The following is a 23,870-nucleotide window of genomic DNA, read 5'->3' as shown; positions in this document are numbered from 1 at the left end:
CTTGGGGGAAGGGGGTGGGTGGATTCAGACCTCTGACAATATTTTCCCCTTAACGACCCTATCAGTTTTTCATTGTCCACATCTTGTGCGTAGAATTCTTGGGTGGAGTTTTCTCTTTGTGTGTGTCTCTCTCTCTCTTCCAGTCCCTCCTTAAAACTCGCATCTTCCGCAATGCCTCAGCTGTAATGTGACCTCTTATTCCTCAGCCTAAGAATACACACCACCAGCCTTTGTTCATTTTCATCCGTGGCCCCAAATATTGCATGTATTGTAAACTTTGTAGGGTGGGGGCTTGCCTTTTTGAGTGGTTTTCGCTCTGCAAATAGATAATGCTAAGGAATAAAAACATAGCTTCAATAGACACGATCCAGCCAAAGCAAAAGCACTGTTAAGTCCCACTGATTTCAGCTGGAGGTATTAAACTCATGCTTACCTCATTGTTTGCAAACAGTGGGAGTTAAAAGTGTTGAACTATGGTTGGCTTGTGTCCAATATTATAGACCCTCTTTTTCTGTCTTTGAACTAATATGTATCATGTTGTACTGCTTGGAAAACTTTCTTTGCATACAGTGATTTTAGCTTTTGTGACAATTCCCACCTGATTTGAAATGTTTGAAATGTTTCTATAATGGTGTGACCAAGCGGGCATAGATGTAGAATAATTAAAAGTCACATCATGCCCAAGCCCAAACTTTTATCCGCAAATTTTTAATGGGCCTCAGATGTTCTTTGGTAAAGGGAAAGGCAGCAAACTTGCAAACTGAAGTTTTATTCCTGTGCAGTGTGCCTTTAAAAACCTGAAAATATTTATATACAGTCCTACAGAGAACTGAATGAGCTATCCATTGAAAGCAAATATACTTCACTCCATATGTTAAATAAACTGGGAAGCCACTCACCCACCCACACGCACATACACACCAACACCAACAAACTTATAAGGATAATGACTGCATTTCTTCTCCATTGTCCCATTTTATCTTCTATGATCCTTTAACAAACAGGGCAGCAGAACTAAAATTAGCAACATTGTTTCCTCTTATTTCACCACTGCTTACTTAATGCCTCTATAATATTTGGCCATGGGACATTTGGTAAACTTACTGATGCTATCGGAGAATGATTTTACAAACAGTCAAAGTTATACTATTGACACCTCCAAATTCAAGAGTATTTGTTCTGCGTTAGGTGCAGACTTGCTCAATGGGATTAACAAACATTACAAGGGGGAAAAGGCTATGTCCAAATCCACCCTGGTTGTTTATAAAACCTTTATAACTCATCAGCTTCCACGAACATACTGGCACCGTTCAATTACCCATCCCTTTTAGAGAGCCTTAGCAAAACAGCCAGTGCCCATGTAAATAGACAAATCTGAAAACTAGCGGGTCTTGTTGGCTTACATACTGTAGGTAATGTTTTCTTTTGCTCAAATTTGTTCTGGAAACTAATCACACTCTGATAAAGCCATCTGCAAATATGAGTAAGATTGACATCCACATGTCAAAGTTTACACAGCCTGACCAAGTGTACATATAGTCAAGATGATGTTAGGGCCCTGCTGTTCTGAGTTTCGACAGGGCCATGTTCAAATGGAATGGAAAAAAAGGGTTCCACAGTGAAAGCCAATGTAAAAGCCCACTCATGCAAATGCCAAACTTTGGGTGCAGTAGCTTCAGAAGTTCTCCTGCCCAAGACCCCATGCAAGGAATGAGAAGTGCATTATAGAGCTCTTGAACAACTCCTTGTGGCTTGTGCCACTTCCCAATAAACTGTAAACATTTTCAGGATTACAAGCAAAATTCTTAACTAAAAATAATTGGGATTAGGGGCTCATTTAAATTAGGGATTAAAATATAAATTTGGGATTGCCATGCATTATAAAACCACAGGAGAGTTTGGTTTCTGTGATCAGATTGGGGTGAGTATTTGCAAAGTTACCTTAGAAAATGTTCCTGTTCTCACATGTTAAATTTCACTAAGTCTGGTCTTTAGCCCACCAAGCACTCTTCAATTTACCTCAGTTGGCAACAACTTTCCAAGGCAGAGACTTTTCCAGTCTGAGATATTTGGAACTGGATATTCCAAGTGAAGTTATCTGGAGAGCCAGTTTGGTGTAGTGGTTAAGAGAGCGGAACTCTAATCTGGAGAACCAGGTTTGATTCCCCACTCCTCCACTTGAAGCCAGCTGGGTGACCTTGGGTCAGTCTCAGCTCTCTCAGAGCTTTCTGAGCCCCACCCATCTCACAGAGTGCTTGTTTGTTGTGGGGATAATAATAACATACTTTGTAAACCTCTCTGAGTGGGCATTAAGTTGTCCTGAAGGGCGGTATATAAATCAAATGTTGTTATTGTTATTATTATATTCCAAATGGAGATATCTGGGACTGAACCTGGAACTTGCGTATGAAAACCATTCACGCTATTACTAAGCTGGGGCTTTCCTCCATGAATGAACACCTGCAGATGATAAATCAAGTCCTTTCCTCATTGCTGCAGCAACAGAAGCAGGTATGTGAACAATGTGGGTCACTCCTATTCTCCCAAGCAAATACAGTATTCAAATATTTGAAGAATTTCAAGCAAATATTTGAGTATTCGGAGAATATCTGGACAATGTTTTACATCAAAATATCTGAAAGAAGAATTTTGTAGAGAACCTAAGATGAATTCCAGCTTGGTAGTTAAGTTCAGCTGCTACGGATCTCATATACTGCAGTATTACCATTCTCACTGTTTGTGGGGTACCCAAGGTTTAAGGAGACACTGGAAGCACCCCGGTATAATATTGGCTTTCCTAGTTAGAGATTCTGAAGTGAGAGATTACATTCTTCTGTATAGTAATATAGATGTTCCTGGCTGATATGGTGTCCCTGGAAAAACCCCAACAATGCCCTGGGGATTTGTAGAAGTGAGTTTCCACTAGGGGACTCCTATTAAGAGTCTCCCAGCATCATTTGGGGGTCAGTAAAATGGCATGGGGGAAGGCACCATGGTGCTCCTGACCAAAACTGGTGGGATCTCACTTCTACAAAATGCCAGGGCATCCGAGGGCATCACCAGGAATGCCAGATTGTCCAGTTCAGCCCCGAGTAAGGGAGTTAGACAGACAGGAAAAACAAGGAAAACAGAGAAGAGTGACATTGAGGAAACTCACAGACTGAGGAAACAAGAACTAGGAAACAAAAACCAGGAGAGATTGCTGGGGAGACAAGAGCAAAGAATGTTTAGTAAGCCTATTCCTTTATTCCTGCAACCTGAGGTCTTAAGCCAAACAGTACAATATTTATAAAATCACAGACCATTGTCAATTACATTTAACAGAAGTTTTAAAAAATATACGTGAGAGTTCTGAATGACTCTCAATAGTAATATCATCTCATGCATCACTCCAAAAGAGGGTTGCCAGCCTCTTAGATTAGGGATGTACTCATACATTCTGATCTACATCAACAAGTGGTTCCAGTCAATAACTTACCCAGAGGTCATCATAGCTGTGGCACTTGTTCAACATGCAATCTGGTGATGCCTAAGATAGAAGTATCAAATTTGAACCTACCTATATTGCCCTTTACTAACTGCAATACACAGAATGTAGTATATCTGATTCGTTGTCCTTGTAATAAATTTTATATTGGAAATACAATGAGATCAATAAAAATACGACTACAGGAACATCTCTCACAGATACGTTGTAAAACAGCAGATGCCCCCTTGGTTAATCACTATATCCAAGAAAAACACGGAGAGAGGGATCTAAGTTACACGTTTATTTTTGTAACTCATCATAAGGAAATTGAACTCATTCGGAGAGAACTGAACCAAAAGGAGACCTGGTGGATCGTTAAACTTAATACAGTCCATCCCAGAGGACTGAACATAGATCTTGACTTTACACCTTATTTGTGAGGTACTGAGTGCTAACAGTTCTGGCCCTTTAATTATTTTCTGAATGTGCTCTGGGTTTTTTTCCCCAGTCCTTTTATAAACTGTAATTAAGGTCTTGCACTTCACATGTGTCAAAATGGAAGGCAGATGCTAAAGGCAAGAAATTGAATGACTAGTGGAAGGGTATATGTGAGTATATTTGCAACTATTATTGTTAATCATTGTCTTATGTGTATAAAACTGATTATATGATGGACCTCTTAGGCTTGGACTGTGATATAACGACTGCCAGGATGAAGAGATGAAACGGGCAGATTGCTGGCTTCCCGTCGCAGTTGTGTATCATTTTTTCTTTGCTGCCCCTTATTGTTTCATTGCATGAGACCATATACAACATTTCTCCAAAAGAAATTGATTGCATTGAAGACCTTCTCGCATCGTCATACTATGTACCTACCGGGACTTTGGTGATTACTGTAAAGACCTCTGGTCAATTTTAGGCACGAGCACTTTAATATTGCACAAGCATTTTTGCTGAATTATATTTATATGATGCCTTGCCCTTTGTAATCATCCACCCTGTGTATATATATTGTTTCTCTTGTTCAAGTTGATTATAATATTGCTTATAAATTTGTTTGAATTATAACAGAAATATTTCTCAGTTAGATTTCACGGCTTGTTTGCTTATTTTCTCAGCCTCCAGGTGGGGCCTGGAGATCTAGAGTTACAACTGACCTTCAGCCTGCAGAGATCGGCTCCCTTGGGGAAAAGGGACTGTATGGCGTTATACCCTGTTGAGGTCCCTCCCTTACTCAGACCTTCCCCTTCCCAGGCTTTGCCCCCAAATCTCCAGGTATTTCCCAACCCAAATTTGGCAACCCTCCTTCAGAATCCTCTGTGGCTTCGAAGGAACTCTGGGGAGGAGGGTCAGAGGGTCACACCTGGGGCGGGAGAAACTGGGCACCCTCCAAGAAGAAGGCTGCAAAACCAATTGAGACTCTCCCTTTGGCGGCGTTAACAGATCCCTTGTACGGCAGAGGAAATAAGTAATGGAAGTACACAGGAGAACAGCTGGAGATTGGCCTGCCCCTTTGGTGGTTGTGTCGCTTGCCTGGATGGTAGCAGTCGTATCAAGGGCACCAATGTGAGCCGAAGGCTTACAGGTATCCATTTCTTACGGCACAGGAACCGCCTTGGAGGAAGCAAGCATGTAAAAGGAAGTTCCTTTGTGTAGGAGGCAGAATGTTTAGATGTCATTTTGCTGCCTGTCCTTTCTCTCAAAGTCTATCCAGTTTCTCTTGGTTCCATTTAGTTTTCTCCAAAGGCAGCTGAACGGTTTTTGAAGCTGTTTTCTTTCGGCTTGCAAAAGAACAAGAATTGGCTCAACAGTTAACATGCAGTTAGCAGGTTTCATATCAGAATGGAAGAAATGTGTTTGAATGCTGATGATGGGATGTGGTAACGTAAGGTTAGGGTTGCCATGCAGAGCCTGGCAATGGTCAGAAGGGGTGGGGGAAAGGACATGAGGGGAAGAGCAATGTCAGTGACCTTGCCAGCTTCACTACATCACTTGCAGGTACAACTTGGGTAAAACCATAGAGTTTCTGGTGATTCCTAGAGCTACCCTTGGTCATTTCCAGGGTTTAGCCAGAAGTAGCATAGTGACATCAATGACATTTCGTGGCAGTGGGCAAAGGAGCTTGCCAGCAGGAGGCCTCCCGCTTTAGTAAGCATGGCAAGGCCTGGCAAGCCTATAACCTAAGGGTTAGTCTCCTGCTTTGCAGAAGATATAGCAGACTGTTGAGGAGTAAGGTTAAAACATTGGCCATTTCCACACACGTTGAAAAATGCACTTTTAATGCACTTTAGCAATCCTTTGGAAGTGGATTTTTTGTTCCACACATGGAAAAGCAGTTCCAAATGTTCACTAAAGAGTATTGAAAGTGGATTATCCAACGTGTGTGGAAGCAGCCATTATTAAACTTGATTCTAACTAGAAGGCTATGTCTGGCCTCTGTTCTGAATGCTTGCTGTAAGCCATACCAAGCTTAGAACTTGGGAACCGGGCATTCAACACATTGCAGCACTTCTCATATTTTGGGGCAAGCTACCAACTTGCTCTTGGTCTCCACCTTTAGGCGCAATCCTACTGCAGTCTGCTGTCTTGAGTCCTTGTGCTGCACCAGGTTACCTTAAAGCTCTGCATAAGGGTAGGGTTTAGACTGGGAATTCACAGAAGCAGTATGTCCTGACACTTTGGAACATGACATCCTTGTTTGAAGACTTGTATACAATTCAACAAAGACAAGTGCACAGTATTACATCTGGGCCACAAAAATGGGAAGCACAAATACTGGATAGGGGATACACTTCTGGGCAGTAGTCTATGTGAAAGGGATCTTGGGGTAAGAGTGGACTGTAAACTAAATATGAGCAGTGTGGTGCGGTGGCAAAAAAGGCTAATTCAATCTTGGGTTGTATCAAAGGGGCCATAGCATCGAAATCGCAGGAGGTCATAGCCCCTCTCTATACTGCCTTGGTCAGGACACACCTGGAGTACTGTGTGCAGTTCTGGAGGCCTCACTTCAAAAAGGATGTGGCCAAAATCGAGAGGGTGCAGAGGAGAGCGACGAGAATAATCAGGGGTCTGGAGACTGAGCCCTATGAGGTAAGGCTGAGGGCCTTGGGAATGTTTAGTTTGGAGAAGAGGAGATTGAGGGGGGACATGATTGCTCTCTTTAAATATTTGAAAGGCTGTCATTTGGAGGAGGGCAAGGAGCTGTTTCAGTTGGCAGCAGAGGGTAGGACGCGAAGCAATGGGCTTAAATTACATGCACAAAGGTACCGGCTGGATGTTAGGAAAAACTTTTTCACGGTCAGAGTAGTTCAAAAGTGGAATCAGCTGCCTAGGGAGGTGGTGAGCTCCCCCTCACTGGCAGTTTTCAAGAAGAGGCTGGATGAATCTTTGTCAGAGATGCTTTAGGTTGGTCCTGCACTGGGCGGGGGGTTGGACTAGATGGTCTGTATGGCCCCTTCCAACTCTATGATTCTATGATTCTTGCAGCTTGAGAAAGCTCAGCAAAACGTGCCTGTGGCTTGCAGCTTATTGGGCGGGGCAAAGAACTGCAGCGTCTCCTGGTTTCCAGATACTTGAAAATACAAAGGACACTTTTATTCCTGGGAAGTAAGTGACTATTTGCTTACCTGATGACTGGGAGGACATTGCAGCTTACTTAATCTTCTTGACCTGCAGAAGGAAAAGAGAGGATCAGAAAAATTATTTAGCTCAGCACTTTATTATCAGCTGTTCGCATGACTGGTGGGACTCTGAATTCAGTTTTATGTACTGTATCTTGGATGTTTTGGTTCTTATATTGAATGATTGATATATTCAGAGTGTATTTTTAGGTAGGTTATTTATTGTAATCATTGTATATTAGCACTATTTCACTATTCTTTATGCACTTATTGGAATATATTACTTAGAGTGTTGATTGCCTGTGACTGAACACCACAGGAGGGTCACACCCTACTTGTTGGCAGGTACCTTAAAGCCCAACCATTTCCCTAGCTAGATGAGGCCTGACTAAGCAGCTCCCCTGCTGAAGAATGATCATTAGAATTGGTCTGCAGCATGAAGGATTTTCTTTTGGCTTCCACTAGGCAAACAAAGCTTCTGTTGACTTATGCCCAGACCTCATGCTGCCTATTTTGGACTAGATTCCAGCGGCTGGCACCTCTGCTCTGACAATCTCAGAAGGTATAAATCACAACTGTTTCCCTTAACGGCATTTAAGAAAGAAAGGATTGACACAGAATTGAGTGAACTTCTTATCCTTCTCTTAATCAAATAAAAGATCACCGCTGCAGAGGGTGGATGCTGGATTGGTGCCTCGGCCAAAAGGGCCAGTTTCCAGAATGGCTAAGCCTCTCGCTTTACGTCCTTGAACTCACGAGCCTCGTTGAAGCAGAGCCTCCACAGAAAAGCTTTTCATTCCTCATGCAGGCTCCTGAAAAGGGTTGAGGATCAAAATACTAAGACTTCACAGGGTTATCATTTTAAAGTTACCATTTTAAGTTGGATCCAGAGGAGTTAGACATGTTAGTCTGTAGTCGCAAAATAGTAAGGAGTTCACAGAGAAACCACAGTTCTCTTCATCAGATGCATGAGGGGTATGAAGAAATTGTCCAGAGATATATATCTGGCCAGTTTCTTCATACCCTGCATGCATCTGATGAAGAGAGCTGTGGTTCTCGAAAGCTTATGCTACAATAAAGTTGGTTAGTCATAAAGGTGCTACTGGACTCTTTACCATTTTCAGCTGCTTAATGATGCTTTTACAGCATGCTTTACCCTTGATAATCACACAGTTTTAATGCAGTGTACAAATACGTGTGCCATATCTCCACAACTGATGGTGGTAGGTTCTTACTTTTTTAAAAAAAAGGGAAGCTGGAAATTCAGATAACCTGGTACACATATTGCTGTACCATTACATTGATATAACACTATTCAATTGTTGATTTTTTTTTAAACAGAGGAAATGGTCATTGTGACAGCTAAGCCTCAAAGGAATCTAGGACCTTGCCAAGCTGCCGGGCAGTTTCCAGCTAAGGGGACAGGCTCTGCTGCCTCTGATGCCGGACGTGGGGAGAAACTTCCAGCAATGTTGGCATGGTAAGTCCCGGACCAGTTTGGTCCTTTCGCTTTCAAAATTTAAAGGCCATGGATGGTAGCCAGGTTGGCCTGACCATCTGCTGTTAGTTGGCCAGCCTCCCCTCTTTTCCCTTGCACCTCCCTGAAACCCTGAAACACTCCTGAAATTCCGAGAGATCAAATTTTGTTAGTCCCAGAATTTTGGAAGTGTTTTTGGTCAATTTAGGTGTCCCCAGTAATATAATATCTAATCTAATATCTAACCTGTAATATCTAATTTTACATCTTATTTTGGCTCTGGTATACCCCAGTGAACCCCAAAAGATCCTCTGGGAGCTATTTTCTGAATAAAATTGTTAGGTCAGGAAAAAATAAACTGGCCTGGTCTTGCTCTTTTAGCTGAACATTGGCTGTATTCCCGGGGGCAGTCACAGGACAGTCACAGTGATTGGGTTGCAAATCAGCTCTCTGCTGGTTCAACTCCCACTACTGCCATGAGCTCAGCAGGTGGCCTTGGGTAAGCCACTCCTCTCAGCCCCAGCTGTATTGTGGGGAAAATAATAACACTGACCTTGTTCACCACTTTGAGTGTGGCACTAATCCAGAAAGGCAGTATATAAGCAGTCTATTGTTGTTATGAGAGTGGGCCTAGTGCATACCCCAGGATGCTCCGTTCAGACACTTTGGGGTTCCTCAGCAGATAAGCTGGTGCTGAAAGTGTTTGCCTGAAGCTAGGAAATTTGGAAGCTGCTGTTTTAAACAATTTTTCAGCCTCAGACACTGCATGCCATTAAAGATGTTTGCCAGATTGTCATATCCACCGGCCCTACTATAATATGCATTGCTGATTGAACTGCTCTAGAAAATGAGTTCTGCTTAGCAAGTGCCGTGAGTTTTTCAGATTGAGTCTGGATTCATCCTCTCAAAGAGCACAGGTCGATTCATTCCTCTGCTCATTCTGAGTTGAGCCTCCATTCCTAGAATGCCAACAAGGAGGATTAAGAATGTGTAAAGAGCTTAGATAAAATAAAAGACAGCTGAGCTTCCAGCCAGAGGAAGTGCCAGCCCAAACAACCAAAGCCAGCATTTTCTATGTGTGAGAAAACCACTAGCAAAATTCAACTCTGTTCATAGAATTTTTTTAAGGCCCCTTGAGTCAATACATGCAAGGTCACAAAACCCCACTCAAAATTTTACTTATAAACTTTGCAATCAATTAGTCATGTTGTGAATCTTGACACAGCCAATCAGGGCTTTTTTCTGGGGAAAGAGATGGGGGAACTCTCACCCAGAGCAACTCCTGAGAGGAAGAGGTGCACCTTTAATTACATGTGCATGCACTGAGCATGTGTGCGCTCCCAGGACTGCATGATGACATCAATTCCAGGAAATGACATCATCACTCAGGCCCTGGCCACGTCAGGAGTGCTCCTGTGCTCCATGGGGGGGGGTCCAATTTGGCCCAGATAAGGCTAAATTCAGCCCGAATTGGGCCTGAATTGGCCCAGAACAGGCCACTCAACCTCAGGGCAGCACTCCCCTGCTCGGCAGTGGCTGGATCAGAGCTATTTCAGGCCAAAATTGGCCCCAAACGGGCCCCAAATGGCCCAGATCAGCCTGGAATAGGCTGCTGCCACAGGGGAGTGCACTCTGCTGGCTGGCAATGCCCCAAACCTGGCCATTCAGGGCCCGATCTGGGCCATTTTTGGCCCAAATTGGGCCAAAACAGGCCCCAAACAGTCTGGATTGTCCTGGAATGGGCTGCCACCACACAGGAGAGCACTCCCCCACTGGCAGCGGCCCAATCCTGGGCATTGTGGGCCAGATCCTGACCATTCTGGGCCTGATCCTGGCCATTTTGGGCCTAAATTGGGTCCAAAATGGCTGAAAGGGGCCCGAAATGGCCAGGATTGGGCTGCTATCAGGTGGAGGTTCCCCTGCCCGGCAGAATTCCAATGCTGGCCAAATTGGACCCAAAATGGCCGAAACAGGCCCAAAATGGCCAAGATCGGGCCACTGCCGGGTGGGGGAGTGTTCCCCCACTGACAGAGGCCTGATCCTGGCTGTTTCAGGCCTGATCATGTCTTTGGGCTTGAAATGGGCTGAAAATTGCCAAAACGGCCCCCAAATGGCCTGCATCTGGGCTGAAACAGCCTGAAATGGGCCACTGCCAAGCAGGGGAACCCTCGCCCACCAGACACCAGTGCAATCCAGGCCATTTTGGCCCTGATCCTGGACATTTCGGGCCCTAAATGGGCTCAAAATGGCCAAAACAGCCTGGATTGAGGTTGAAAAGGCCTGGAATGGGCCATTGCTAGGCGGGGGAAACCTCCCCCGGCTGGCACTGGCCCAATCTGGGCTGTTTCAGCCCCAATCCTGCTAGTTTCAGGCCCTAAATGGGCCCAAAATGGCCAAAACCATCCATATCAGGGCTGAAATAGCCTGGAACGTGCCTGACATCAACCCAGTCCTTGCCAGTTTGGTTCCAAAACGGCCTGGATCAAGGCTAAAATGGCCTGGAATGGGCTGCTGCCAGGTGAGGGAACCTTCCCCCAGCAGTGGCCCATTCCAGGCAATTTCAGCCCCAATCAGGGCCCAAAATAAGCAATTTTTAAAATACCCACGTGACTAGGGTTACCAGCCTCCAGGTAGTGGCTGGAGATCTCCTGGAATTACAACTGATCTCCGGGCCACAGAGACAGTTCACCTGGAGAAAATGGCTACTTTTGGGGTGGACTGTATGGAATTATGTCATGCCAAGGTCCTTTCCCTCCTCAAACCCCACTTTCTCCAGGTTTCTCCAGGTTTCACCCCCCAGATCTCCAGGAATTTCCCAACTTGAAGTTGGCAACCCTACACGTGACAGCAGTCATGTGGGTATTTTAATGAGGTTCCGGAACCCTGTTCCGGGGTGTTCTGGCTCAGAAAAAGCCCTGCAGCCTATCGTGTTGTGAGAATCCCACAAGTGGTAGACAGAACCATGTTGAACTACAAACTATTTATTTTTAAAGGAGCCACACTCAAAATGGGCAAAGAACTCACCAAATGAAATCTATTGCCTACTTTATATTGGGACTTAGATCAATTCTGAGTCCTTCAGATGATTTTAGCAACCTGCTGTCTACTAAAAGGCTCTTGCAGAATCTCAGCACTACAAAACTGCTGTAAAGTTTGTTGCTGTAAACCGCCTCGAGCACTAAACATGGTGGAGAGGCAGTATGTTCGTTAAATAAATACAATAAAATAAATAAATACAGTAAGATAAAAGATATCCAACCTTCACTTTTCTATATGGAAAAATATCAAGCAGTTAACTAATTAATTTGCTGGATTGACCCTATATCTGCAGGGAAACAAAGAACTAAGTTACAAATGATGCAGGACAAGTGTTTTTTTAAAAAAATTATTTATTTAATATTCAATTTATATTCCACCCTCTCCACATCAGCAGGCTCAGGGTGGATTACAACAAAGTTTAAAATCACATTTCACAGTTTAAACAGTTTAAAAACAGTTTAAAAACATAAAGCACCTTAAATACCATAGATTAAAATAACATATATATATAATCACAGCAGTACATAATCTGGATGACCACCTTTTTGCCATTTCCGGAGCATTTTAACAGGGAGATATGTGAGAGATGGAAGATGTCACTAAAAGGGAGGGCATATGTTTTACTCAATACTGGCTCAACACTGGCATTATATGTGCACATATTGGTGTTCTGGTGATGACTCGTGCCACCGCATTCTGTACCAGCTGTAACCGCCAGATCAGGTTCAGGGAAAGCCCAGTGTAGAGTGTGTTACAGTAGTCCAGCCTAGAGGTGACCATTGCTTGGACCACTGTAGTCAGGTCGCAGGAAGTTGACTGGCCTGTCTAAGGTAACAGAAAGAAGACCTGGCAACTGCAGTAATCTGATCCTACATCGTCAAGGAGGGATCGAGGATCACCCCCAGGCTCCTAACTCTCAGAGCTAGTGTAAGCACCGCCCACCAAGTGTAGGAAGCCGGGTCTCAAATCTACATTTCCACGACTCAAGTACAGGGACTCTATCTTCTCAGGGTTCAGTTTCAGCTGACTTTGCCTCAACCATCCAGCCACATCTTCAAAAGCACGCTCCAGGACAACTGGGGCCAATCCAGGCCGGCTGTCCAACAACAGATACAGCTAAGTGTCATCTGCATATTGGTGACACCCAAGCCCAAAGCTCCACACCAACTGGGCGAGGGGGCGCATATAGATATTAAATAATAATAGGAAGAGTATTGCTCCCTGCGGCACACCACATATTAGTGGCCTACGGGACAATAACATCTCCCCCAGTGCCACCCTCTGTCCCTCAAGACCGGGTGGTAGTTGAGTGGGTTGGTGGGATCTAATGATGATTTCTTCAAAAGAGACTGCACCACAGCCTCCTTTAGCACCCTGGGGAAAATTCCAGAGCTCAAGGACAAGTTTACAATCGCCTCCAAGGAATCCCGTAGTCCGTCGACACTGGCTTTTACCAGCCACAATGGACACAGGTCCAGGAGGCATGTGGTAGGCCTCACCACCTGCAAAATCCTGTCCACCTCCTCCCTGGAAAGGGGGCTGAAATGATTGAATATCTGCCCCGAAGACAGCCAAGGGGCCTCTAGTTCACGTACTGTATCAACTGTGGCCGGTAAGTCACAGCATCAGCAAAAAAGCTCACAAAAGCCTCACAGCTTATTTCCTAATTCAAATTTTGACGGTCTCTACCTGAATGGGAGACCAATGAACACACCACATTGAACCATTTAGCTGGGTGTGAGCTACTGATGCAATGAAAGCTGCATAATATTTTGGTACAGAATGCAGCAGCGCGGGTTAGCGCCGGAACACCGATATGGGGGCACATACCACCGGTATTGCACCAGCTGCACTGGTTATCGGTAGAGTACTGAATCAGGTTCAAGGTTTTGGTATTAACCTATAAAGCCCTATGTGGACTAGGACCGTCGTATCTGCAGGACCGCCTCTCCCCATAAGAGCCCCAGAGGACCCTTCACTCAAGTGATAAACATATATTAAAGATCCCTGGCCCTAGGGAGGCCCGCCTGGCATCGACCACGGCCAGGGCTTTTTTGGCCCTGGCCCCAGCCTGGTGGAACACTCTGTCTTACGAGACCAGGGCCCAGCAGGATCTGTTAGCATTTCGCTGGGCCTGCAAGACGGAGCTGTTCTGCCAGGCATATAGTTGGTGCTAGGCGGTGCCCCCCACCCCGCACAGTGGGTGGTTAAACTATATGCCCTCCCATTCAATGTCACCTCCCATCTCTCTCACATATTTTGCTGAAAAAATGCTCTATATATGGTGAAAGGTGAGTGTCAAAATTATGTGCTGCTATGTCTTTTGTTTTTTATATTTATATAGATGTAGTATTTTTTAAATGAATGGTATGTACTATTTTATGTTTTTAATGGTAATGATGGTTAATTGTGTAATGTGTTTTTAAGCTTTGTTGTGATCCGCCCTGAGCCCACTGATGTGGGGAGGGCGGACTATAAATTGAATAAAAAATTAAATTAAATTCTTCACAGCTTTCATTGCCATGCCAGAGCGCGCAGGTGGCAGTACCGGCAGCCTTGCAGCCCCCGCGCTGCCTCTTCCCTGTCCTGCAGGGCAGGGGGTGCGTGGCAAGCCAGCCGCCCCCTGTCCTGTGGGGAGGCGAATGGCGTGGGTGGCCTTGCAGCCCCACATGCTGCTTTTGCCTGCCCTGGAGGGCAGGGGGTGCGTGGCAAGCTGGCTGCCCCCTGTACTGCGGCGCATGTGAAAGCAGTGTGGGGAGCCGCGCTGCCTCTTGCCTGCCTTGGAGGGCAGGGGGTGCCCAGCAAGCCGGCCGCCCCCTGTCCTGCGGGGAGGCGAATGGCGTGGGCGGCCTCACATCCCCCCACGCTGCTTTCGTCTGCCCTGGAGGGCAGGGGGTGCACGGCAAGCTGGCTGCCCCCCGTCCTGCGGAGCAGGTGAAAGCAGCGCAGGGGGCTGCGAGGCTGCCCACACCATTCACCTGCGGGGAGGCGAATGGGGCAGGCGGCTTCTCAGCCCCACACACTGCCTCTGTCCGCCCTGCGTGATGATGTCACCAAAGTGACGTCATCACGCAGCGCGGGGAGCGCGCACTGTGCGCGCGTGCAAGGCAGTAAGCCAAGGGTTGCCCCGGGTGTGGGCAACCCTGGATCCGGTGCTGGTCTTATTATTTATGGACCTGGCATTGCACAACATCAGTGTCGAAGAGGGATTTATCCTAGCTCCAACACCAGCGTGTCTTGGAATGAGATGTAGGTTAGAAGGGCACCGAGCCTTTCCATATCTCCCTGGCCTTCTCCATTGTAACCGAGTCCCACCGCCATACCTTCCTTGTCCCCAAAGGACTGGGATCCCTGGCCCTGGCCTGGTTGCCCTCCATCCATCATCATCACGTCACAATAGTAATGTGTTGGGGATTAATTTTACCTGGAAACTGTAGTTGAAAACAGCATTATGTTCCTAGCGCTAGGAGGCAGGGGAGGGGAAGAGCTTTTCAAAGACAACTGCATGGGATCGCTGGGGGAGAAGAACTTTAAAACTGATTTCCTGTAATCTCAATGGAAAGAGGAATCGGGACCTTGTTCTTAGCATGGGGTGGCAGGAGCAGGGAAGAGCTGGTAGCTCATCTCTCCATTGAAATTGCAAGAAAACAATTGCAAAGTTTCTTTCCTCCAGCAATCCCATGTGACTGTTTTTGAAAAGCTTTTCTCCTCCCCTGCCTCCCTGTGCTCGAGACATAATACTGTTTTCAACTATACTTCCCAAGTAAAATTATGACCTTGACACATTTAAAAACCCATGTTTGGAATCACTTGTAGCTTAGCCCAAAGTGTAGCAATCTTGGCTGGGGTTCTCTCCTTCCCTGATACTCAGAGCCAGAAGATACTTCAGAGAATAACCTTAGTTGGCTATTACTGTCATGTGCCAGAAAGGGGCTGTTCATGCATATCCCTTCCTGGATACAGTGCCACGAACACAAAGTTAATTCAAAGTCTGTAAGGCCTACCTAGTAGATTTCCTGTTTGAACTTTCCATTTGAACTTTCTTTGGCATTTCCTTCAAACCAATCCATACTTTCTCTCTCTCTCTCTTAAGTTTGTAAGTGTGCTCTCAGTCTCAGGCATATGTTTATCCATTAGGGGTATGTGATTCAGTATATCTAGTCCAAACATATAACCCAAAAATACCTTATCAGTATTTGGGGGGTATATTTAGGAATCCCAAACAAATTTGGAATTCTCGGATATACCCATATTGGCTTCCTGGTTAATTCTGAATATATTCATAATTAACCAGGTCCATTATTTCCTATGGGAGAATATTTCTGGGGGCTGGGTGGGGGGAGGAATCTGGTTTTAAACCAATTTACACCAAAATTGCAGCATAGTGAGAGCTGCCTCTCCTTTAAAGACACCCCCCCTCAGTTTCAAGTGAATCAGTACCCTGAACAAGATCCCCCCCCAGCCAATCTCCATTGTAGCCTATGGTGGGAGGGAATTGCAAGCTCTTTTCAGGATAAAGAAGGCTTACCCAAAGACAGAAGAGCAACCACTGACCCAAAGCCTCCCCCAAAGAACTAACAAAGTCCAAAAGAACCAGAGAATCCCAGCAGGAGCAACCTCGCTGAACTCCCCACCCTGAAGGTATGGCTTGCCCCTCTTCCTTTGCTTTACTTTCCTGACCAAGGGGGGGGCAGTGACTCAAATACGAATTGCCTTACATTTTACCAAGAATACTGCATGGTCTGTCCAACTATGACGATTCTCTCATGAGAACTTTGCAGGTCTTTAAAGAACAGGCAGCACTCACTATGCTGCAATTTTGGTTTAGTTTGCATTAAAAACTAGACATGGGCACAAACAGAAAAAAAACTGAACATGGTGTTCATTGTTTGTCGCCATCCACGTTGTTCATTGTTCGTTGTTCGTGGGGGCCAGCAGGCTCTCCTCCAGCCATCAAGATCCCTACTGCACCACTCCCAGAAACCCTACCTGAGCAGGCAGCAGGAAAGGTACCAATAATAATTAATAGCTTGGCCCCAGAGCCTGGCAGCAGCCCTGGAACCTAAAGGGGTAGATCCCTATCCCACCACACAAAGAAAATTCAAGCTCCAATTCACTCGCTCTGTCTCTCTAACAGCAGCTGTCTCTCTCTGAAAGCCAGTGCTGGGAGCCCCCCTCCCCCTGGTCTTTTCCTCTTGTAACAAATTTGGAGCTCCAGTCCACACTTGGAAGGAAGACCTGCCTATCAAGCTAAATTGGGCTTAGATTGGGGTTTCCAGGGCAACAGCAGGAGTTCAGACAGAGTTCAGACAATCCCTGCCTGAGTTGCCAAGGCGCTTGATTGCAAGTGCCAGACTGTCTGGCTTGACAAACAGCAATGAACTGCAACAAACGATGCTTGCAATGACCGCCTGTTCATTTAGAATGGGGCCTCATGAACAGCTTGTTCGCAAACAGCAGATTGGGCTGTTCATGGGTTTTTTAAGTTCGTATTGCTGTTCGTGCCCATCTCTATTAAAAACAGACCCTCCAGTCCCCCAGAAATTCCACCCCCTTAGGGAATAACGGTACTGAACAGATCCCCCCCCCCCCCCCCCGCCAAATAGATGAATCTGAATAATATACCCGGTATTTTTTTACTCATATTTGTCAGCTTTCAAAAAATATTGATTTTTTTTTTAGTGCACACCCATGTTATCCATATAAGTAATGTATTCACATTAACAATTTGGGGCAAAGTTCAACCTGTTAGTTTAACTACAAGGTTCCTTTTCCTTTGCCTTTTTTCCTTTTGCAAATTTAACTTCCAGGATTGCTTTATCAAGGAGGAGGGAGGGAAGGAAACTTTAACTCTTTTCTCCCCTGCTGTTTTCTCATTGGAAAAAACAACTGCTTGGTTGCTTTTCCCCCTGCAGGGGAAAAATATGTATACCTGTTCATTTTCTCCTAAATTAATAAAAGGAGCTTGGGGACGGCTTTTTCCAGTAGAAAATAGCAGGGCATGAAAGGGTTAAAGCCCCCCTCCCCGTGCCATTCTCCTCATTGATAAAGCAAACTGTTAGGGAATTTTTGAGGTGTCCTGTTATCTTCTATAAGTGACTGTTGTGGTCTAAATCAACTAAAGATCTTATGAATAAAACCCTTTCCCCATGTGCTTTTCACCCCTCATTCCATCCTGTATTTTGATTGTACTAACACAAAGGTCTTGCTTTGTATAGCCAATTTGCACTCTGAGAACTAATGCAGGCTACACGTTTCCTTCCTAAACTGTTCTCAGCCTCAGGGATGTTCTTCCTTAGCAATGTAGAGATAACCACGGAGGCTTTCTGATAGTTTATGTTATATGACCTGAAAAGAAACATGATCCCAACCTGTCAATCTATCATGTTCCAAACATCATGTGACATTCATTTGATTGTTTATGTATTCTTGTAATAATCCTCTGTACTGTACACAAATGTTGTTTACTTGCATCATGCCTGTGTGATGGTTGTTGGCATGCACCCAGCTGTAATAGAGTGTACATCAGGCTTATGTGAGAGCTTCTCATAATAAACCATTTTTGCTTCTAAGATCACCAAGTCCGAAGGCTTGATTTATTATTCAGACAAGGAGAGAAGGGGGACCTCAAAATTGGCAAACAGAGGTAATAAAACTTTCCCCCTCCCCATCACAAACCCAGAAACTCTGCAAAAGAAAAAAGTCATTGAAAATAAACAGGAAGCAAACAGGGATTTTGCGACTAACTGACAACAACTTCAGAGAGTTTGTTGCTTTTGGGGGGAAGTTGCTGCTGTCAGGACTATGGAAAACAGGATACGTGGTAGCTGACTTCCCCCCTTGCAGCAAGAAATCCAAGCTCTCTTGAGTCAAGGTTGTTTATTGGAAAATCAAAACTAAAGCGTATATATGTCCATAGATTCTACAGAAGCAATATAAGCGACTGGCTGTACGTAGATCTCTTGCTGAGAATGATGTAGGGGAGGCTTGCTACAAAGTTCCAGTCCTTCCATGGGAGCCCCCCGTCCGCAGGACCCAGCTGGGCATAGTCAGTCAATGGGAGAACAGGAGAGAACCGTCCCAAGGCCGCTGTGGTGAACCATTCGAGATAAGCACGCTGTCTTCCCAGGAGCGAACTGGCCTGTGTGAAAAACTACACACACACATATACTGAATAATTACAGCAAAACAAGAAAGATGGAAGGACTGTGGATGACAGACCTGACAGCTGCTTTTGCTTAAGAATATTATTATTGATCTGAATGATTATTTGCTTCTCCCTGCTTGGGAAGCTAGTATTCCAATCAAACCAACAAAATAGACTTGCCAGGAGCAGTGGGAAGTGTTGGGGTGGGAACAATGGGGGAAACAACATTGAGCGTTCCATTACGTCAGTTCCAGGGAAAACCCAGGGTAGCGCTAGGAATCAATGAGAACTCTACATTAAAACCATAGAGTTTCTGATGATTCCTAGAGCTACCTTAAATCACTTTCCCTAGAAGTAATATAATGGTGTATGTGATGCTGCTGTTTTTGTTTTAATTTTTTCCAGATGTCACTTTGAGCAGCAGTGGGCAACAGGACCTGGGGGCAGGGGATGGCAAGCCTACAAACAAGCAACTACTTGGAGTGATGCAGCGAGGAGGCTGCCAATGCTCTGCAGTGATTTAGCTAAGCCCTGGATACCAGCAGCATGAAGGGACCAGTATCTCCATCCCCAGAGGTTGGCTTGAGCCAAGCTGGCAGCAGTGCAGGGCCAAGAATGAATGCCTGCATTTTGCTTACCTTCAACCAGCCTTGCTAGGGATGCCAATTCCAGGCTGGGACATTCCTGGAGAATTGGAGGTAGTACTTTGAGAGGACAGGGTTTGGGAAAGGAAGGAAGCTCAGCAGGGATGGGATGCCATAGAGTCCACCCTCAGAAGCTGCAGTCTCCCCCAGGCCAACTGGCCTCTGTAGCCTGGTGATCAGCTGTAATTGCAGGAACATTCCAGGCCCCACCTGGAGGTTGATAACCCTATTTTATTTGTATACAAGTATTACCCAAACGCTATAAGTCTCCACTGTTCTCTCCTCACAAGGGAGCCGGTTCTGTAACATCCCCCTCCCCCAGGAACCTTCAACTCGGAGCCGTGGGGAGCCACAACGTGTGTGCGTGAATCCAGCTGCAACTGTTTGCTCCCTCAATTCTGAATTCTCTTTTTTTAAACTTCAGGCTCTCCCGAGCTCATGCTGCAATGTTTCACCAGGCTTGTTTGCCGATACAGAAGGGCTCGTCGGTCAGTGCCTGTTGCTGCTGGGAAAACAACTTTGATAGACCAGCAGCCGGCAAAGCCTTCTCATTTCCTCCCCTCCCGGCATGCTGTGATTCAATTAGCCACGGTCAGAAGGGGCCATTATTATTCATACATTACTGATTGTTCCCAAAGTAAACAGGGCTGTGATGGGGTCTGTGATCCTCTCTGTACCCTTAGTCAGGACACAAAAGGAGACCTCAGGGCGGAGCATTTTCTGACCTGATTTTCTTTTTTTTTCTTTTTTTTGTCTAAAATTTTCTTTATTTAAACTATAAACTACACACCACAAGACAATAAACAACAAACAGAGAACAAGAAAAAAACACATTTCTAAACATAACACACTAACAATACATATATCTATAAAATTAAGAGGAAAAGAAAAAAGAAAATAAAAAAACACCTAGATTACACTACATATTGAGTTCCAATTTTCTCCGCAACAAGTATATATCATTTCTAGAGTCCCACTTATTCTAAATTAGTCACAAAACCCCTCTTTTTTCTATTGTTCCTGTTTCTTAATCCATAAATCCAGATGTCATCAAATCCTTGTTATCCATTTCATGCAAAAAGTCTATTAGCGGTTTCTATTCAGACAAGGTTAACTAATGTCCTTTCTCTAATTATTGCAGTAAGTTTTGCCATTAACGCAAACTCCAAAACTTTTGTCAACCATTCCTCCGCTGTAGGCAATGTGGTAGTTTTCCACTTTTGTGCATAAAGTGCTCTTGCTGTTGTAGTAAAGTATAAAAACAGTGTTCTAAAACTTTTTTCCAACTGGCTGTCCATTATTCCCAACAAAAAAGTCTTTGGTTTCAGCTGAAGTTTAATCTTCAAAATATTCTGAATCGATGATTGTATCTGCAGCCAAAAACTCTTTGCTTTTTTACATGTCCACCACATATGAGAAAATGTCCCTTCTTGTTTAGCACATTTCCAACATACATTTGACGCCCCCTTATACATTCTAGCCAATTTTTCAGGAGTCATATACCAATACATCATTTTGTAAAAATTTTCTTTAATACTGGAGCTTAGTGTAAATTTCAGCCCCCTTATCCACATATTTTCCCATTGCTCCATTAATATATCATGTCCACAATTTTTCGCCCACTTAATCGTGCATTCTTTTACTTGCTCTTCCTCCATCTCAAACCTCAACATTTTATCTGACCTGATTTTCAAGCCTGCTTCGCAGTCAGATTTTCCTGGCTCTTTGTAGCTTATTCGTGTACAACCCGGACAACTGCTACCTCCAAACAAGGCAGCATTGGCATTTTTAGGGAGATTGTTGAACTTAAAGTCACAACATGTAAATAAGAAAAAAATATTTTCTAGATTGCATGATTTATTTCTAGATTGAATGAGCATTACAAATCCAAAGCACTAATTCATAGTAAGGATCAATAAACATTTCAGCGGATGGGACCACAGCCATGGCAACTTGTGTGCTGCACAAAGAATGGCTTCCAGTTGAAATAAACTTGGAACCATGTGCCTGAAACCAGAAACAGGGCTTTTAAGAAGGAAAAGATGGCAGTGAGTGATGAAATTGTAATTTACCTCCCTCCTGGCCTCAAGGCACTCTCCCAAAGTCCTCCCGAGCAGATGTGGGGCAGTCTTCCCAAGGGGTAAGGAGAAGCAATGCTACACTGTGCCTGGTACAGGATTGCCAACTCTGGGTTGGGAAATTCCTGGAGATTTTGAGGAGCATGGGGTTTGAGGAGGGGAGGGGCCTCAGTGGGGTACAATGCCATAGAGTCGAACCTCTAAGGCAACTGTTTTTTCCAGGGGAACTAATCTCCATCATCTGGAGAGCAAATGTAATTCTGGGAGATTTCTGTTAAGGGATTTTTATATCGACATGTAGTCTTAGCCATAGTTTTCCTTGGTTCTTCTAAGGGCATTATGGGATTGAGTCTCAGCTGCCTCTGTCCCACTTGCCACTGTTCATTTACCCATTCGCCTACTTTTATCTCACTGTTCCTCTCTAAAAGTTGCAGCATAGGTAGAGATAAGCAAGACAAAGAGGTGTTTTGATTTTACAACAGGAGTGGTGGTGGAGAGTGCCCTCAAGTCATAGCTGACTTATGGCTACCCCTGAAGGGGTTTTCATGGCAAGAGAGTAATAGAGGTAGTTTGCCATTGCCTGCCTCTGCAGTCCTGGTCTTTGTTGGAGGTTTCCCATCCAATTACTAGCCAAGGCTGACCCAGATTAGCTTCTGAGATGATCAGGCTCACTTGGGCTATCCAGGTCAGGGTTTACAACAGGAGACCATTCCAAAATTGCTTACGCAAGATGACCTTGCTTTGCTAGCTTTCTTTTTATCATCCAATGAATTGTACCCCACTAGTTTTCTAAAAGACGACGAGAGGTGCCAAAGAAGCATTAAATGTCACCCCTCATGGTTTAGATGTCTTCCTAACTTCTTAGAAACTGCTTACTTTGTGTATTTTTTTTTGCTGTTTTAGACTGTAGTACTGCTTTGTAATTTAATTTTTTCAGAGCCTGTACCTGCCAAATCTTTGATTTACATTGAAGATTAATTTTTTTTAAAAGAAACTACTGACTTCTTGTTTGTCTTTTGTAAACTATCTTGTGATTATTTATTTATGTCATTTATAGTCTGCCTTTCTCACTGAGACTCAAGGCGGATTACATAGTGTGAGATTAGTGCAATCAATATCAAGGATATTTCCATACAGTATCAAGGACATTTCCATAAACAATGCTATAGGATAAATAAATACAAGTTTACAAAGACATAGCATTAGCAAGGATCCAATACAGAATTGAAGAAATTCTGAAAAAGAACATAAGCAATTCTAGGATTGACATTAGACAACATGAAGCACAGGTAGTACATAGGAGTACATATTTAAAGCAACAGATAATATGTAAGGCAACATAGTGGTGAAGTCTATGGTCCCTAACTCATTAGTATAAGACCAAGTGCTTGCCTTGAAAAGGAATGCAGTCTGTCAAATTTGTCTGAAGTGCATCAGTTTATCTGAGTTCTCTCCAATAAACTTTCCTTTCAAGGTTAATACTTTTTGCCTTGGTTTGATTAAGGTCTAGAGTCCTGAGTGGGGTCTCCCTCTATTGGGACACTGGTGAGAATTCCCTTACAATTTCTAGGGCCCACTTGGTTGGAAGTTGACAACTAGCCTGACAGCAAGGCTGGCCTGCTCCAGCATGACTGACCCACATGTCATCTTGAATCCCAGTGAGGTGGCATCAGTCATGGGGTCTAGAATGATGCTCTGGGGCAAGACAGCAAATACAATGAGAAAGGTATGAACTGCTGTCTCTCTGGCTGAAGACACCCATGTGTAATGAAAGGAGCTAAATGCAGGTGAAGAGGAGGAGGTAGATGCTAAGAAGAGCATCTAAGGACCAGGAAAGTTCCCTGAGATTTTGGAGGGCACAGCAGTCTAACAACTCTTCCTCCAGTTTGTGAAGCCTGGGAGCAAGCAAGGGACAGTAGGGCAGTTGGCAGTGGGGTACTGTGAAATGAAGTCCTTGAAACGTTTATTTGATCATAGAGTTGGAAGGGGGTCTCATTGGCCATCTAGCCCAACATCCTGCTAGAACAGGAACTCCACATCTAGAACATTCCCCACTGATGGCTGTCCAGCCTCTTCTGGAACACCTCCAGTGTTGGAGAATTCTTCCAACTTCAGGTAAATGGTTCCATGGCTGACGGGTTTTGCTGTTGTTTATTTACTTGTTTACTTATTTATTTTATACTCCACCTTTCTCCCTATGAGATTCAAGGTAGTTTAAATAATTCTCCTACCCTCCATTTTATCCCCACAACAACCCTGTGAAGTAGGTTAGGCTGAGAATGTGTGACTGGAACAAAGTCACCCAGCAAGCTTCCAATGGCAGAGCAGGGATTCGAAGCTGGTTCTCCCAGATACTAGTCTGACACTTTAACCACTTGTAAGATATCAGTAGAGAT

This window comes from Eublepharis macularius, chromosome 7 (genome assembly GCF_028583425.1).
Source record: "Eublepharis macularius isolate TG4126 chromosome 7, MPM_Emac_v1.0, whole genome shotgun sequence".
NCBI classification, from domain to species: domain Eukaryota; kingdom Metazoa; phylum Chordata; class Lepidosauria; order Squamata; family Eublepharidae; genus Eublepharis; species Eublepharis macularius.
Note: the sequence above shows the minus strand (reverse complement) of the source record.